The sequence below is a fragment of the Moschus berezovskii genome, chromosome 24, assembly GCF_049115385.1.
Source record: "Moschus berezovskii isolate FMDL1 chromosome 24, NW_MosBer_1.0, whole genome shotgun sequence".
NCBI lineage: Eukaryota > Metazoa > Chordata > Mammalia > Artiodactyla > Moschidae > Moschus > Moschus berezovskii.
The window spans coordinates 38082668-38099680 of record NC_142483.1 but is presented as its reverse complement, the minus strand read 5'-3'; the positions used below and the strand labels follow the sequence as shown (position 1 = coordinate 38099680).

The 17013-nt window shown below is 46.5% G+C and overlaps 1 long non-coding RNA gene across 3 annotated transcripts in view; it reads right to left on the bottom strand.

The window, feature by feature from the left end:
- Window positions 1-5467, bottom strand: part of LOC148774034 (uncharacterized) — a 72647-nt gene extending 67180 nt beyond the window's left edge. For all 3 annotated transcript variants that reach the window (XR_016036156.1, XR_016036154.1, XR_016036155.1), the window contains exon 1: window positions 5330-5467. This is a non-coding gene — a long non-coding RNA (uncharacterized LOC148774034). The remainder of the gene's footprint in view (window positions 1-5329) is intronic.
- Between the last annotated feature and the right edge of the window lie 11546 nt (window positions 5468-17013).

Genomic DNA, 17013 nt, shown 5'->3' with positions numbered 1-17013 from the left:
GCCTCAGGCGTGGGGTAGCTCCTCACGGCCGCACCTCTTTGCGTGGTTCGTTGCGCCGGGGCCGGCGTCTGTCGCGTCGCGTCTGCGCCGCCGGGGCCGGCGTCTGTCGCGTCGCGTCTGCGCCGCCGGGGCCGGCGTCTGTCGCGTCGCGTCTGCGCCGCCGGGGCCGGCGTCTGTCGCGTCGCGTCTGCGCCGCCGGGGCCGGCGTCTGTCGCGTCGCGTCTGCGCCGCCGGGGCCGGCGTCTCTCGCGTCGCGTCTGCGCCGCCGGGGCCGGCGTCTCTCGCGTCGCGTCTGCGCCGCCGGGGCCGGCGTCTCTCGCGTCGCGTGCGCGGGCCGGCGTCTCTCGAGACAAAGTGTAGGGTGTGCTAAAACTCTGACTTCTTTTAAAAGGTGAACCTGTGCAGAAGTCTTGTGGAATTAGGGGGCGTAGCTAGGACTCTCTGGACAGCCTGTGACTCTGAGGTGCTGTGCAGTCACTCCCAGCCACCTCAGCAGTGTCTCCTGGTCCCGCCCTCCCCACATCACCTGACCCTCCCCCTGGCAGCCAGATGCTGGGAGCAAGGGCAAACGTGATGGCAGGACACCGGGCTCTGGGGACGGAGGACCTTCTCAGCCTGGGCCTCACAGTGTGCTCTCCATGCAGCCTGCCCTCAAATCTCTGACTCGTCGGCAGTCCGCCCTGCATTGGTTTCCTCTCCCCACTGCAATGAACCACCACAAATTCAGTGCCTTCAAGGATACAAACTTATCACCTTACTCTTCTGAAGGTCAGACATTCAAAATCAGTCCCAGTGAGCTAAAAGCAAGGTGGTGGAAAGGGTGTGTTCCTTCTGGAGTCCCTGGGGAGACTCTGTTTTCTTTCCTTTCGCAGTTTCTAGAAGCCCCTGAGTTCACTGGCTGGTGCATCACATCTTCTCCTCTGACTCCGACCCTCCTGCATCCCTCTTATGAGGACCCTTAGTGATCATATTGAGTCCCCCAAAGAGGCTCAGGTGATTCTCCATCTCAAGATTCTTAGTTTAATACATCTGCAAAGTCTCTCTTGCCACATAATGTAATATACTCATAAGTTCCACAGTCTGGGTGTGGACGTCTTTGGAGGACCATTATGGTACCAGCCTATGCCCCAATCCCCACCCCAGTCTCTTTGCTTTCCTCCTGTTTCTCAGGACTGAATGCCCGTTGTGTTTGCTAAGGTTTTCGCCACACTGGTCTCCCTTCCACCCTGCCTGTTCTCCACACAACATGCCTCAGGTCTGGGCAGATAGCGCCTCACCCTGCCTTCAGCTGTAGTGACTAAGTTCTTTTTGGAAACAAACTGGCCTGGATTTAAATTTCCAACTCTGCTACTTCCATACTGCATAGGCTTTGTAACCAAACTTGAGTTTACCCCTTTCCTTTGTCCTAACTTGGGGTCTGGAGGCCTATACTACTTTTTAAAATATTGAAGTACAGTTGTTGTATTAATTTCAGGTGTATAGCAAAGTAATTCAGATATATATCATGGTGGTTTAGTTGCTGAGTCATATCTGACTCTCTGAAGCCCCATGAACTGTAGCTTGCCAGGCTCCTCTTGTCCATTCCAGGCAAGAATACTGGAGTGGGTTACACACACACACACACCCCCACCCACTCACACTGACACCCACACACCCCTTCCCTGCTGGCTCAGACAGTAAAGAATCTGCCTACACTGCAGGAGACCCAGGGAAGGGAATGGCTACCCACTCCAGTATTCTTGCCTGGAAAATTCCATGGACAGAGGAACCTGGCGTGCTACAGTCTGTGGGGTTTCAGAGAGTTGGATACGACTAAACGAGGAACACTTTCACATATATTTGTATATGTGTGTGTGTCTATCTATCTGTATCTCTATATCTAGATATGTAATCCATATATATCTCCAGTTTTTTCAGATTCTTTGCCCTTATAGGTCATTCAGAGTATTGAGTGGAGTCCCTTGTGCTGTACAACAGGTTCCTGTTGGTTGTCTGTATTTATATACTATATGTTAATCCCAGTTCAGTTCAGTTCAGTTCAGTTGCTCAGTCGTGTCCGACTCTCTGCGACCCCATGAATCACAGCACACCAGGCCTCCCTGTCCATCACCAACTCCCGGAGTTCACTCAAACTCATGTCCACAGAGTCGGTGATGCCATCCAGCCATCTCATTCTCTGTCGTCCCCTTCTCCTCCCGCCCCCAACCTTTCCCAGCATCAGAGTGTTTTCCAGTGAGTCAACTCGTCGCATGAGGTGGCCAAAGTATTGCAGTTTCAGCTTTAGCATCAGTCCTTCCAATGAACACCCAGGATTGATCTCCTTTAGAATGGACTGGTTGGATCTCCTTGCAGTACAAGGGACTCTCAAGAGTCTTCTCCAGCACCACAGTTCAAAAGCATCAATTCTTCGGCACTCAACTTTCTTCACAGTCCAACTCTCACATCCGTCCATGACCACGGGAAAAACCATAGCCTTGACTAGATGGACCTTTGTTGGCAAAGTAATGTCTCTGCTTTTTAATATACTATCAAGGTTGGTCATAACTTTCCTTCCAAGGAGTAAGCGTCTTTTAATTTCATGGCTGCAGTCAGCATCTGCAGTAATTTTGGAGCCCCCAAAAAGTAAAGTCTGACATTGTTTCCACTGTTTCCCCATCTATTTCCCATGAAGTGATGGGACAGATGCCATGATCTTTGTTTTCTGAATGTTGAGCTTCAAGCCAACCTTTTCACTCTCCTCTTTCACTTTCATCAAGAGGCTTTTGAGTTCCTCTTCACTTTCTGCCATAAGGGTGCTGTCATCTGCATATCTGAGGTTATTGATATTTCTCCCAGCAATCTTGATTCCAGCTTGTGCTTCTTCCAGCCCAGCGTTCCTCATGATGTACTCTGCATATAAGTTAAATAAGCAAGGTGACAATATACAGCCTCGATGTACTCCTTTTCCTATTTGGAACCAGTCTATTGTTCCATGTACAGTTCTGACTGTTGCTTCCTGACCTGCATACAGGTTTCTCAGGAGGCAGGTCAGGTGGTCTGGGATTCCCATGTCTTTCAGAATTTTCCACTGTTTATTGTGATCCACACAGTCAAAGGCTTTGGCATAGTCAATGAAGCAGAAATATATGTTTTTCTGGAACTCTCTTGCTTTCTCCATGATCCAGCGGATGTTGGCAATTTGATCTCTGGTGCCTCTGCCTTTTCTAAAACCTGCTTGAACATCTGGGAGTTCACGGTTCACATATTGCTGAAGCCTGGCTTGGAGAATTTTGAGCATGACTTTACTAGCGTGTGAGATGAGTGCAATTGTGCGATTGTTTGAGCATTCTTTGGCATTGCCTTTCTTCGGGATTGGAATGAAGACTGACCTTTTCCAGTCCTGTGGCCACTGCTGAGTTTTCCAAATTTGCTGGCATATATTAATCCCGAACTCCTCTAATTTATCCCTCTCCCCCTTCCTCTTTGATGTAACTCCAAGTTTGTTTTCTGTGTCTGTGAGTCTTTTGTTTTGTAAATAAGCTCATTTGATTCTTATCTTTTTAGATTCTACATATATGTGATAATCAAGTGGTATTTCTCTGTCTGGCTTACTTGACTTAGTATGATAATCTCTGGGTCTATCCATGTTGCTGCAAATGGCATTGGGTTCTCTCTGTGAGCCATCCCTCTCACAGAACAGACTATGACTAGATAGGCAGAGGCTGGACTTTTCTGTCTGTCACGTTCTTTTTCAAGTTGAATCCAGTCTGATAGTTGTTGATCAGCCCCATCCCAGCACAGGGCACAGAGAGGTGAGTGAGGCATGGTCCCTGACCTCAGCAGACACTGCACAGACCAAGGGGCAAATAAACACAAAATTTCAAAATAAAGTGGCAAATGCATAGTTGCTTGGCGAGATCAGGAATGATTTTTGGATTTAGGGACGCTTGAACTAAGTGAGGTAGGAAATACTGTTGCAGGAAAAGGGGTTTGACTTTTTGTATTCACTGATTACATCACCATCCAAGGCATTAGGCCAAACCATCATCAGCAGAATTTATGCTTGAGTGTTTCAGAATAATAAGAGCTTCACCACTCTGTTCTTCTAAGCCCAAGCCTGGCACAGCGAGAGCTTTTGCTGGGGGCCTGGCTAATCCCAACATGCTCTGCTTTTCCAGAGACAGACCTGACATAAATTTAAAGGAGCTCCATCACTTTGCTGCCCAAGCATCTTAGCCAACACAAGGAGACTCCTGCCAACAGGACAACAGCCATGTGATAAAGCACAAAAGATGTCAGGCTGGACTGTAGATCAGTGGCTTTCTGACATTTTCGATCTTGACTCCATATAGCAGTGTGAGAGTCCTACCTCTGTCCACCCCACGTGTTCAGGCTTTCTAGAACAAAAGATCCCCAAGATGGCTAAACCTTGGGGTGAACACAGTAACAATAAAATCTCTGAAAATGCTTCAGTCAGCCAACATAATGATCAGTAAAGGCAAATCCCAACATAATTCCTCAACTACGTTAATTCTTGCATCAGTAGGAGCAACAATCTAGGACCAAGACCGACTCAGACAGCACAGATGCGGTCTATGGAATATGGACTTCATCCCAGGCAAGTTCTGGGAACTCCTGCATCTCCTATGTGCACACTCTCAGTAGAGGCTTTGCAATACTGCCAAGGCCCTGGGTGGTTGCCAGACTTCTTGATGGAATAGAAAGTTAAAGCCTTGAGCACAGTCTAATAATGGCCTGGTATTTTAGCTTGTGTAAATCACATTTTGTTACCCTTATTTTTAAACTGTATTTATAAATAGTCCTAGTTGGGTAGCAAAATGAAAATCTGTGCGTTTGTGTCTGCTGCCTCCAAAGAAAAGACTTTGACCCTGGGATACATGTACAAAAGCCATCCAGGAAAACCCCTGCCGCGTACAGTGGACTCAAGGCCACACCCTAAGAAACACTGCTCCCGGGAAACCAGTGTCCACGCCTCACCTTCCCACCACATAGATGTGCTTCTTCTCCAGGTCCTCTGTCCTGGCCTCCCTGATGGCTCAGACAGTGAAGAATCTGCCTGCAGGGAAGCTGAGCAGTGTCTAAAGAAGCAAGAATAGTGCTCTAAACTATATGAAAAGGAGGAACCTGGAGGTATATCCAGGCAATGGATGGACAAGGTCCCAGAGGATAGGACGAAGGTTAAGGTACATCCTGTGAACTAAGAGCTGAATTCACAGAGCGATAGAAAATGAAAGCTCATTAAGACCCAGGAAATCACTCAGCCTTGACCCTCCCCCTTCACAGAGAGAGAGTGACTTGTGATCATAAAAATAGAGATGATAGCACCTACCTCTCAAGATTGCTGTAAATTTAGTGAGACGATATGCGCAAAGCATGTGTATCAGCTGGGCTCAGAGACAGCATTTAACATATGCTTTCTGGTCAGTGAGTGAACGAACGAGAACTAGGTCCTCTGACTTAGAGGAAGTGCTCTGGCTGGCTGCCAGGAAGCCCTGGCACACAGGAAACTCGTAACAAAGCATCAGCCTTCTCAAGAGTGCAGTCCTGGACCCAAGCTCTGGTCCACTCGGGGGGACTGTATGTGTGTCTGTTTGGATAGCAGTGATTCTCAGCCCAGTGTGTGACTCCATCCTCTTCTTAGGTCCTTAGTTTTGATTAAGCTTTCGGATGGCTGATATTAAGTCCGTAAGCAGTTTTCAAAACTGGATTTCTTTATTAGTTTTGGCTGTGCTGGGTCTTCACTGCTGTGCGCGGGCTTGCTCTAGCTGCGGTGTCGGGGCTACTCCTGCAGTGTGCTGTTTCTCACTGTAGCGGCTTCTGTTCAGAGCGCAGACTCTGGGGCACGTAGGCTTCAGTCATTGTAGATCGAGGGTTCAGTAGTTGCAGATTCTGGGCTTAGTTGCTCCGAGGCATGTGGGATCTTCCCCCAACAGGAACTGAACCCATGTCTCCCGCATTGGCAGGCGGATTCCTATTCACTGTACCCCCAGGGACACCCCTGTAAGTAACTTTTGTGAAGGACAGTGAGGGAGTGATACACCCCTTCAGTGCTTGCTGAAATGCGTCCCCTCCTTCCGGCAACCATCATTGTTTACATGAGAAAGACTGTGGACTGTGGCCACTGCACTGTGGACTTTGTCAGGCTGTTTATGTCCTTGGTTCTTCCACCTCTGCCTTCAAACGAGAACACAGCCAAGAGCAGATGTTACATTGCAGTCACCGTTTTGTCTCTAAGTGGCTCATTATCCTTCCGCTCCTGGTAGGATTATGCTCCCCGAGGACAGGCACTCCTGTGTGTTTTCTTGTACTGTCACTTTCCCTGGTTCCTGTAACATCACCTTGCACACGGCAGGCAAGCAGTGAACGTGCTTGTTAATCTGAGTTTGAAGAAAGACAGTGATTTAGAGTCTGGAGTCTTAGAATGCTTTCAGTCTCTAAACATATTCAAGTTCTGTTCTCAGCTCTGGCCCTGGCTTGCAAATCATCTTAGTCTTTTTCTATCTACTTGGCTTTCCAGTTATTAATAGTTTCTCTACCGAACACGTTATTAGATTCTTTTATCCACTGTTCTATTTTGCTTTCACTGAAGTTCACATTTCTTGTGCATCCATTAATAACTTTATATGACATATCTTTTCTGATTAATTTTTCTCTGCTTTTTGATGTGAATGATAAACTGAATTCAGTGGCAGCTAAGAATTTATTTACTAGAATTTGGGGACCTGAATCATCTTCACACTATTGAAGTCATATTTATTCAGACCCTCATTTGATTAGTTTTTCCTCTCTTTTCATGTCCCTCATGAATTGTTTGACTTCCTCACATAGTACAGATGCTGTTAATTGTCATTACATCTGCTTTGGTCATTGTTCTGATCTCTTATTTTTGAGCTGGTAGCTTATGGAGTTACTTGATTCCTGGCCTTGGGTCACATCACAGTGTTTTAGAACTGTCCAGGATTGTCAAACCACAGTCCCCTTTAAGTGTAGAAGAATGATGAGAGCTAAAAGCGTAAGTCTCAACTGTCCCACTTTCATTTGTTATATTTATTTATTTATGCATCTGGGCAAAGTATTCTGAAACATATATATGTGTATATTTCTGAATATGTGTGTATATATGTTTGTATGTTTCTAAACATGCGTACATTCATACATGCATACAGGGGCTTCCCAGGTGATCACAGTGGTAAAGAATCCACCTGCCAATGCAGGAGACGCAAGAGACTCAGGTTCGATCCCTGGGTTGGGAAGATCCCCTGAAAAAGGAAATGGCAACCCGCTCCAGTATTCTTGCCTAGAAAATCCTTTGGACAGAAGAGCCTGATGGGCTATAGTTCATGGGTCTGGAGAGAGTAGGACACGAGTCAGTGACTAAGCACATACAAACACGCAAACACACATCTACAGACATACATTTAAAACTTTGTTTTAGTTCCATCGTGTGGCTGATGTTCCTAACGCAACCAAAGGACAGAGTGTTTTGAAGTCACACTTGGATCCACTTTGCCAGTGAAAGGTGTGTGGCGGGGGCAGGTGTCACTGGCAGGCAGGAGCATTTGAGAGGCAGTGCTCAGTTCTTCACGCTTCTTTCTCTGCCACAGCAGTCGGCGAGTATCGACCTGTATAAGACAAAGAGGTGCCACAAGACTGAAGCAGACTAAACTGGGGACCCATCTCGGAGAAGCACCGAACCCAGAACAGACCTGATTGGGCCAGGAGCACACTGTGTGAGACCACTGAGATTTTGTTTGAATGGCCAGACTTCACACATCCTGGCCGTTACCCTTACAACTGGCAAGGCCAAGAATAGAAGGCCAAGGGAGAAGATGCTGAAATGACCCAGTCTAGACGGCAGCTGGAAACAAGGCGACGACCAGAACCTAGGACCCCATGCTCCTTGCTTTGCGTCCATCTCCCCCGATGCTCCGGGCGCCTTTAACTGTGGTGGAAACAGCACACGGCAGCGCGGAAAGCTCCTGGATGAGTCGTGAAAACAGTAAACAAGTTTAAAATCATAAATTGCCCCACATTTTACCGTCTTGCAAAATCGCCCCTCCTTTACCTGTCAAGTCAGAGATGGATGGGGTGGAAGGAAGTCTTAGTGAATTGCAGCTCTGAGTATCATCACCCATAATCATTTTTGCGAATAATCCAACACGCTTGGGACTTGAATAGGCTCTGGTGTCCCTGGAAATACTACCCTAGCAGTGAAAGATATATATAAAGGCATTTCTTCAAGTCCCAAATTATTCAACATATTACTGAAATATGAAAGTGAGTAGTTAATAAAATTGTCAACATTTTGAAGGAGCCATGAAATATCCTTACACCATCTGGTTTCATGCCTGCTCTCTCCCCTCTAGGTCTGCATAAAGCAGACAGGATCTATCTTTCATTCCCTGGTAACTCTGGGATTTACAGGATAATAGATGCCCAGCTGCACATCCTGTGATGTTGGTTGCTAGACCCAGCACCCGAAAGAGAAGGAAGGAGGGGCTGAATAGCAGGATTGAGTATTTCTTTCCCTGATACTCAAGAGTCCTCCTCAAGTGAAAAAAGATCTCTCTGCTTGGACAAGTTATGCACTCTCTTTGTGGTTAATGGAAATTAGGAACGTGAGAATTACCAGGGTTTTAATTCCAGAGATTTTTTTTTTTTTCTTAAGGTTCTCACAGCACAACTAGAATAATTAAAAAAAAAAAAAACAACTCATGAAAATTATGCCCTTTAAGACTGAATCACAGAGCTACAAAGGATTCAAGATCCCTAATTTCAACCCTTTCTTGTCAAAGGCAGCTAAACACGAATGTGAACCCTCCATGTGGGTTGTTGAAGACTGTGTAGACCCAGCACGATGCTCCAAGCTCCTCTGGGCCATATGATTCGTTGTACAGACTGGCACACTTTGGAGAGTGGAATGGGGCAGTGGGTGCACTGGTTCACTGGACACACACCACAGCCGTCCTGGGCCGGTCAGGATGTGGTGTCACGCTCCCTGCACACGCTCATATGTCAGGTTGCAAACACAGTGCTGGTGGATTCTGGCAGTTACTACACTGGCAGGCTGGGGTCTCTGGTGGGTCTGTGGGATCGCTTAGTTGTCCTGCAGGATGTGGTATCTTCCTGGACCAGGGATCGAACCCGTGTTCCCTGCATTTAGATGGGCCACCCCATGAAAAAGGGCAGTTGCCAGTTTTGGTTTAAGACAGTTGTTCCCATGCATGAATCTAACCTACAGATGCCAGATCTTCCCATTTTTAAAAGGAAATTGATAACTGTGTGTGCCAGTTCATTCAAAAGCTCTAAATACCACAAAGACCAAACACATCCGTAGAATTCTCACTTGGGGTTCAACAGTTTTTGACCTCTGTCTTAAGAACGGTAGAGGGAACTGTCATACCAGAACACTCGAAAGGCTCTGGGGGTGAGGTCCACTTTACATGTGCTTTTGCATAAAAGGTAAAGAATTGGAAGATTTATGCAGTTCCAAAAGTAATGGATTCCTCCCTACATTTTTTGTATTTATTGATGCATTTAGTTTTTTAAATTATGTATTTTTTTGAAATGTTTGGCTGTACCAGGTCTTTTTTGCTGACCACGGGGTTTCCCTAACTGCGGTGAGCGGGGTCTGCTCCTCAATGTGCTGAATAGGCTTAGTTGCCCTGTGGCACTTGGGATCTTCCTGTACCAGGAATCAAACCAGGAATTGGCAGGCAGATGCTTATCCACCGGGCCACCAGGGAGGTCCTCATCCCTTCAATTAAAAATGACAACCGAATATGCCTACAAGTAAATCTCGCTGTGCTTTTTCTGAAGTTCATGATTCTCTTTAAAATCTCCTAGGTGTTTGTACTCGCTTGGCTCACTTTATTGGGCAAACCAATATGGACCTTAATCTTCATCTCTGCAGGAGTGTCTAGGAATGCAATGCTGCTGCTACTGCTGCTAAGTCACTTCAGTCGTGTCCGACTCTGTGTGACCCCCTAGACGGAAGCCCACCAGGCTGCCCCGTCCCTGGGATTCTCCAGGCAAGAACACTGGAGTGGGTCGCCATTTCCTTCTCCAATGTGTGAAAGTAAAAAGTGAAAGTGAAGTCGCTCAGTCGTGTCAGACCCCTAGCGACCCCATGGACTACAGCCTACCAGGCTCCTCCATCCATGGGATTTTCTAGGCAATAGTACTGGAGTGGCTTGCCATTGCCTTCTCCGCAACATGAAGGGCTAGGCCTCCACATACATTTACAACCAAAAAGGGATTCAACTACTAAATGGTCTGCACCTGAACAACGGAGTCATTAAGTACCTCAAACGCAGCACATGGAAGCCAATTAGTAAACCAAGCAACTCCTCACCAGCAATAAACCAAGAGGTTTGAAAACCGGATGGGAATAACATTTGAATTTGCTTAACATCTTTTACAGACCTGGCACCATGGCAGAACCACGTCCTTTAATTCGACTCTCAAAATAGTGGAGGGAGATATTCACTTTCACCACCACCCGTTTTAGATATCAGCGCTCGGAGGATCTCGCTCTCCTCTACTTCATCCGGAGTCGGCTCACCTTACAGTTCAAGGCTAAGTTCCTGTCTCCCCTGCTCTCCACCAAGCAAAAGTTATCACATTTAATTGCACGTACAGAGCAACTTGAAGGCCCAGAGGAGTGGAAGAAAACGCCATATCCACTGCCGAAAACATTGTAAGAACACCCGAGAGCCCTCCCACTGCCAACGCCAAGCGTGACTTTCGCCTCAGCACCCACGGCTCTCGCTCGCCCTTCATTTCCTCGCTTACTCATCTCGCTGTCAACAGAGAGAAGAGAAGGTTGAAGCCGCATGGACCCAACAAGGCCCGAAGAAGAGACAGAAGGTTGGAGACCGGCCCCACAGCCCTCTCCAGGTGGAAATGACAATAAAGGATATAAGGAGACGAGGCAGGACAGACGGCAATTCCCGGCGGCATAGTTCCTCCGGCCAGCTACTTATTTCTTCCAGTGGAACCGCGCTCACCGGGACAGCGCGTTCCTGAGACATGCTTTCCTCCAGCACCAAGGCTTCAGGAATGCAATAGTTTTCTTTAATCATATAGGAACACCTTTCCCTTCTCACCATTCTCCCTGGCTGCCAGGACGACTTTCTCTGCATTACATCAGCCAGAGTTGTGTCTCGTGGCTCCCAGGAGCTGCAGAAGATCACAGGGAGGGGACTGGGGCACGCAGACTGAGAGCAGACATGACCCTATGGGGCTGGGCACACCATCGCCCCAAACCACAGGAGGGTTCTTAGGGAGAAGAGAGGAACTGGTGCTGGATCAACCACCAGTGTCTCCCATTAAGCGGGCCATGCATTTATTCACTCTGTAAACATGTTCTGAGCACTTACTAACTCTTGGGACACAGGCGTAAATACAGGAGGCACAGATCTCTGACCTCTCCCCTGAGTTTACACTCTTGCAGTGAGGAGGATTTTTTAAAAAATAATTTATGTATTCATTTAGTTTTGGCTGTGCTGGGTCTTCGTTGCTGTGTGAGCCTTCTCTAGTTGTGGCAAGTGGGCGCTACTCTGTAGCTTGAGGGCACGGGGCTACTCTCTTGTTGCAGAGCACAGGCTCCAGGGCATGGGGGCTTCAGTAGTCGCAGCTCCTGGGCTCTGGGGCGCAGGCTCAGTAGCTGCGGCGCACAGCCCTGGTCGCTCCAAGGCACGTGGGATCTTCTTGGTTAGCAATGTGATCCACGTGGTCTGCATTGGCTGGTGGAGTCTTTGCCACAGAGCCACCAGGGAAGCCCAGTGAGGAGGATATTTTTAAAAAGTAAGCTTCACAGTATTTTAGAAGTTGATCAAGCCTCTGAAAAAAAAAAAGATAAAACCGAGGAGGAGGATAGATGGTGATGAGACTAGGGGTGGGGTTGCAGTTAGATGTTGGATAATCTGGGAAAGACTCCCTAAAGATGGACACTTCATCAAAGACCTGGAAGATGTAAGGGAGCAAGTGGTGGATCTACACAAGGAAAGAGCATTCCAGGATAAGGGAAGGGCTAGTGCAAAGGCCCTGTGATGGGAGGGGCCCCCTGCTTGGTTGTAAGCAAGAGGGAGAGGCTGGAGGGTCACGGGAGGTCAGAGCAGGCCATGGGGGCCCCTGGGCAGAAGTGGCTTGCAGTGAGGTGGGGAATGGAGGCGTGGTTCTGAGCAGAGTGTCACATGGTCTGACCTGTGCTTTAAGAGGCTCACTCTGCCTGCTTTGCTGAGGATGAACTGTGGAGAACAATAGTGGAGGTCGAAAAACCATTATTCAAGCTACTGCAGTAATCCAGGCGACAGATAATTGACTGCTTAAACCAAGGTAGTAGCTTTCTTTAACACATTAAAAATATACAGTATCTGCAAATAATAATAAAAACAAAAGCAGAAAGGAACCAAAAAAATTGTCTTCCAAGTCTGCATATCCCTTTCTACTAATGTAGTGTATAGACAGCAAAAATTAAAAGTACAGTGGGGACTTTTTTGATTTGTATTTTCTCTCATCTAATATCAGCCTCAATTTTATCTTATTAAAGGTAATTCTTGAACTATAAGACAGAGATCTTATAAGTTTGTCTTATAAGACAAAGCTATAAGTTTCCTTTCCCACTGGTTTGCCGATCTTCTTATCAATGAACACATTTCACAGCAGCAAGAAGAAATGTGAGCCACTCTGTGTGATGGCTCGCTTCAGGATAAAGTTACCCAATTAAAAATAAATGGCGAATGATCATGTTTTCCTTTTTGGTTTTAATAACCAGGGCTTAATCCAAGAAAGCTGCTTGCTGAGATGTTTTTGTTCAGTAGTCGTTTGTTGTTGCCCGTATTGAAAGACGTAGCCGTGGGTGACTGCGTGGACTTGGGCCGGTGGGGGTCGGGAGGGCTGAAACGAATGCAGGAGCAGATGGTGAGCGTGAATGACGGCGAGGAAGAGGGGGCGCCCGGGGCGTGAAAGGTGCGCAGATGGCAGCGTCGGGGACCTGGGGCCGAGCACAAAAGAAGAGAGCGGCGCAAGAGCTTCTCCAGCCACATCTGCTGACCCCGCCGGGCTCACAGCTGTCCTCCCTCTCCCACGGGATTCCCGGTTGACCCAGGGTGCAGGGCCCAGCGCTGGTGCCACCTCTGGGCAGGACCCGGGAAGGTCAGAGCTTTCTTGTTTAGGGGCCAGATGTTTCCTGTGTAGAGAAACTTCTGTTGGAGGTAAGCGCAGGTCTTTGCAATTCGGTAGCTCATAGAACTCTATGATTCTACAAACCGAGACTGATCATGTGTATGCGTGTGTACTCGCAATCACCCTTCTCCTCCTCCTTCCCTCTCCCTCTCTCACACACCCCTTTCTCCCATACTCCTATCATTCTCGCTTGCATTTTCCTCTCTCATCCTTCACCTGTCTAGCGTGACCCTCTTACTTTCAATAACCCATCATGACAGTATATCCTGTGTAACTGTTATTAATCTATAACCTGGAATGGTTATATATAATCATAAAAGCCAGTGTTTTCATCAGTACTGCAGCCATTACTAGCTAGAACAAACCTGAGGCACTGCTTGGCCTACTCTCATCTGGCAAATGGATAAACTGTTCGTGTTTTATGGCGAGAAGCCATAAAAGAATTGATCAAGGTCACAGATTGGTGGCTCAGGTACAGAAGGCAGAATGACACTGAAAGGATCCATCAGCCTCTCTCCCAAAGATATTTGCAGCTTTTAACTTTTCAGCGCGCAAACTTTTGGAACAGACGTAAACTATTCGCTTCATTATTTTCTTCAGAGCAATGCTGTTCTTCCTGTCACCCTTCTCCCCACCATGTTTAGGTATTCTATTTCACTCACTGAGAAGAGTGAAAAGGCACTAATAAAGCTTTTGTCCATCATCCAAATAGCCCTCTGTGCACCAATGCTGACAGAGTTTTGGGGAAACAAGGAAAAGTAGCTTTATTTCGTTGCCAGGCAGAGATGGAACACCACAGGCTAGTTCCTCTGAAACTGTGCCCCCCTCCCTGGGGAATAGGGAGAAGTCTTTTTTTTTTGGAGTAACTGATTATTTTTTTATTTTGTTTAATCTCTTCTGTTGAATACTTTAGCCATAACATTTTTTTTGTTTCTTTGTTTTCTTTTTTTCCTTTATTTTTATTTTTTAAAAAACAATTTTAGGAACCTTTACTTAAAAACAACCTTATCTTAAAATGGAGTAACTTTGGTTTTACAAGCAGCAAGCAAAGTACAAAAGCAAAAACACATTACAGGAGCATTAAGTTCTATATTAGGTTACAGCGTCTAATCTGAAATCACACCCATAATATCATTTTTCAGGATATCTGGGAAATAGTTATATACCAGGATGTCTGAACCATAGCTACTCTATTTTGACTTTTAATTGTAAAAAAAAAAAATTTTTTTTAATAGCCAAAGCAGGTTTCACCATTAATGACATCAGTGTTTTTCTAGGTATGAGAAGATGCAAGAATTGGAACTCATAAAACCTTTTTCTGAAAAGATCTAACTATCTGAAGGCCTGTTCTGCCAGTTTGTTTGTTTTTTTTTTTTCAGAGCACAGAGTGCCTCATTCCTGATTTTCACCCTGAACTTCTTTCAGGGGGTGTTGAAGGTCAGCAGCTTGCAATGGTCATGATGTAATCTTTGTAGAGGCAGCTGGCAAGTACCAACTTCCAGTCAGCAGGGTCCCTTCATAGCCACATATCTGACCACGTGACACCATTTCATGGCCATTGTGTCCCGCAGTGCTGGGAAGGCTCATTCCCAGGTCTAGGGAATTGATGGGCCACTCAGTGTGCTAAAATTGGACCAGGCCTTGCAGGTAACAAAAGTCTCTGGACCACTGTCTTACTAGCCTCCAGATCCAGGAAAATATTTCCTCTTGTTGCTTTTTCTCATACCCAGAGTCACATTATTACAATTATTGATCTCATATGGAACTGTCAGTTCAGCATTATATCACAGGCTCAGTGAAACAAGTGACATAGAAAATAATATAGCCATAGCTAGCAGTTATTAGTAAAATAAGAATTATAAGTCAAGAACTTTCATTAGATAAAGCCTGGTATACCCCAAAGTCACCTGACTTCATTCGTTAAATGATTATAGTCTGGTGTTAATCTCCTGGTTGTACATTATGGAGCATCCGACCTTTATCTGAAGATTGGTTACTGAGATAAGCCTTAGAAACTAACCTAGAATGTCCTTTTTAATAGGGAGAAGTCTTATGGGCAGGGCTACTGGTCTGGGGTAAGTGAGCAGGATCAAAGCAGTGAAGGTGTTGCGTTCTTTTTTCTTCCGTGAAATTTCAAAATGGCCACAAGTGGCATCAGGCAGCTAGGTAACTGGGTCTGGTGGGCTCCTGGTTGAATGCCTATGGCCTTTCTGAAATGAAGCATGCTACAGGGGAGTGTGGGCGAATATAGCTAGCTAACTTCCTTGTGCAGCAGAAACTAACACAACACTGTGAAGCAGCTACACTCCAGTTAAAAAAATGAATGCCAGGCAACTCGGTGCAGTATATGATTCACAGAGAGTCAGGGAGCGATTGTGGAATTCCTCTGTGAAGGACAAGTCTAGGTACATGCACTGTGAATAGTAAAAGTTAAAGTAAAACTAGGATTGCTTAACTCTTAGAGGCCTGCTTTGCCATTCACTCTTCCCTTTGTTATTAGGAAAACCCCATTTTTTATTTCTCTCAAAAGCCTCTTGATGAAAGTGAGAGAGGAGAGTGAAAAGGTTGGCTTGAAGCTCAACATTCAGAAAACAAAGATCATGGCATCTGGTCCCATCACTTCATGGGAAATAGATGGAAAAACAGTGGAAACAGTGTCAGACTTTATTTTTTGGGGCTCCAAAATCACTACAGATGCTGATTGCAGCCATGAAATTAAAAGACGCTTACTCCTTGGAAAGAAAGTTATGACCAACCTTGATAATGTATTAAAAAGCAGAGACATTACTTTGCCAACAAAGGTCCATCTAGTCAAGGCTATGGTATTTCCTGTGGTCATGTATGGATGTGAGAGTTGGACTGTGAAGAAAGCTGATCGCCAAAGAATTGATGCTTTTGAACTGTGGTGCTGGAGAAGACTCTTGAGAGTCCCTTGTACCGCCAGGAGATCCAACCAGTCCATTCTAAGGGAGATCGATCCTGGGTGTTCATTGGAAGGACTGATGCTAAAGCTGAAACTGCAATACTTGGGCCACCTCATGCGACGAGTTGACTCACTGGAAAAGACTCTGATGCTGGGAAAGGTTGGGGGCGGGAGGAGAAGGGGACGACCGAGAATGAGATGGCTGGATGGCATCGCCAACTCTGTGGACATGAGTTTGAGTGAACTCCGGGAGTTGGTGATGGACAGGGAGGCCTGGCGTGCTGTGATTCATGGGGTCACGGAGAGTCGGACACTACTGAGCGACTGAACTGAACACAATAACTCATTTTAGTTGAAGTAATAACGAGTAAGCTATTTTATATTGACAATCTCACTTGCCAATCATAGGCCTTTCTCTGTTCTCTTATCATTTCTAGTATTTGTTTCAGACCAATGCTTATTAATTTTGGAAAAGATACATGAAAACCACTTTTGACTGTTGTAAAGAAACTCAGGTATAATCCATTCATCTTCGGAATAACTGATGCATTTTCCCAGTCTTCATGTATACAGTCTTTATTTTAAGAATTGGAGCTAAGGCTGTATAAATGGGTTTCTATTTGCTTCCCGTCTCCCTTGTCAAGAGCAAGGTGGAGACTGAAGAATCTGAGCCTGTTTCCCTATATGTGTAAAACGTCCTACCGGGGACGGGAACAGGCGAGGGCTCTGTACCAAGCGCAGCGAGCACGAAGGGCAGCTGACACAGCGCTTGTCCCCGCGGTGCCTTTCCCAGCAGGCCAGCGCGCTGTCCTCCCCGCGGGCGCCGCGAGGGGGAGCTGTGGCCCGAGGCGCAGCGACAGCGGCGCTGCACGGCCCTCCCCCGGCGGCCCGGGCGCCGCCCT